This window comes from Eptatretus burgeri, unplaced genomic scaffold (assembly GCF_056783735.1).
Source record: "Eptatretus burgeri isolate ZD-2024b unplaced genomic scaffold, Ebu_testis_v1 Ebu_testis_scaffold_417, whole genome shotgun sequence".
Lineage (NCBI taxonomy): Eukaryota > Metazoa > Chordata > Myxini > Myxiniformes > Myxinidae > Eptatretus > Eptatretus burgeri.
Window position 1 is genome coordinate 30,001 of NW_028222366.1, and position 2,070 is coordinate 32,070.

Consider the following 2,070-nt stretch of genomic DNA (forward strand, 5'->3'; position numbering starts at 1 on the left):
AGGAGCATCCGCAGGCCGGCAGGTCAGCAGACAGCAACCTCCAGTGGGTGGCTATCCTTAGGTTTAGCTCCAGATGGACCAAAACGATCGGGAGTTCCAGCTGCGCCCCTAGCCCAAAAGGGGGTTCCTACCCACTTTCCAACCGGTCCACTAACACCCCAAGTCTTCAACAACAAGGGAAATCGGGAAATATCGCAACATTTAAACATAGAATACTAAGGAAACCAAGTACTCCCAAAAGCTGTTCGTACAAGAAATTGCTCATGGCTAAACAAGAATGAAGTTATGAGGAATATACGTTCCATTAAATATTTGATTACTAACATAGTATATATATTGCCGCTTAATGGACTTCACTGCTGAACTTAACAAGTAAGGCAGTGTTAAAGTATATAAATGTAATGTTCTCTTATGAAGGCTAAAGCAAAATAATATTTGATAAACTACAAGCCAGAGTATAATGAAGAGGCACAACTTGCCAGCAATTACCAACAAGGCAAATCAAATGGTATTTCTACCTAGCTCCCTTCAATTGGTGCAAGCAACGAAAGACATTCGGCCCAATGTGAGTTGAAGCAATTGTTCATCTCACTCGGAGGAAAGCCAAAGTAATGGATCGGCGACTACTGCAAGGTTACAATATGTTTCATTGTTCATGGGTTGGGGTGACATGGGTGGGGGTACATAGGCTCATTGGAGTGGGGGGTAGGTGTAAGCGCAGGGAGGTCGACGGAGGGCAGCAGTCCAGCGGTGTTCACCGGGGCCATCTCCGGCCTGTACTAGCTGGGTACTGGGCTTTGTTGTCCATCCTGGAAAAACACTTTCCCAATGGCCTTTTGGGCAATTACCTTGAAAACCATCAGTAACATAAAGGCTCACACGATGATTATCAGGATTGTTATAAAAAATCTCAAAACACATTCTCCCCAACCCCCAAACAATCCCTTTAACCAGCTGCTACCCATGTTATCACCACTGTAGTCTTTATATTTGCTCGCCTCTTTCCTTATGTGGAGGCCATGCGAGGTCATTAATGTTTTCTCGAATTATCTGGGATGTGTAATGTGACAACACTCTTTGCCAATTACAGCACATGTGTTCCCCTTTTTCTCAGCTAGGATCATGTCTAAAGCTATTCTATTTTGCATTACAGTAGTCCTTAACGCGACCAGCTCTGCGCTAATTTTCTCAAAACCATCAGCGGTATCATTTCCCATTATTTCCAATGTTGATGCCATGCTGATAAGTTTCTACCTGTAACCCAGGCCCCATATCGGGGGAAAATTATCATTGCTGCACTATGCTCCATCTGATATAGCTCTCTTACGTCGGTGTCCGATCTATCTCAGAAGAAGATGGGTCAGTCGATCAAACGCATGTGCGGTACGACGTACGCAAGATAACATGAACCGCCCCATTTGTTTGGCAGCCATGGGTAGGCTCTATACCCACACACAAAAATATGTGCCATTCAGATGCCAACCTTCGGACATGTTCCATTCTCTCTCCCTTCCTGCTGGCTGGTAAGTCACTTATCTCTCATTGATGTTATTAGTGCGTGGAGTTCCCTGCCTGGAAATCTGGGTGCATGAGGCTTTGTCCGCAAGGCAGATAAACCCCATACGCTTATATGTGATTCTGAAGTACGGAGGTCTTTCTTTCAAATTCAAAAGGAGGGTACCACGCACCTGTAAAGTCTGGCCACATGATGAGTTACTGTTTTTTTTTTTTGTCAAATTAAAATTGTTGTACCAAGCAGCACCACAGTAGTCTATTTCCTCAAATGGGGATCACAGATAATGTGCAAACCCGTTTGTGAGGAGTGCGGGAGATAAGCACACACACCCAGCACTTAGTCTCATTACTTAATGTGTAGCATATTTGAAAGTGACAAAAGCAAGAATGTATTTATCCCATGTCACTCCCCAACTCGTGTAAATGTTCAGTGTGGTTCCCAACTGCTCTTTTTCCCCCTCTGTTGGATGGGTTGGATTGTCCAGTTATCAATTTGCCCTTCCACTTCCCAGCTTCCCATCCATGAGGCTTGATTATGGCGCGGCACTAGGATTT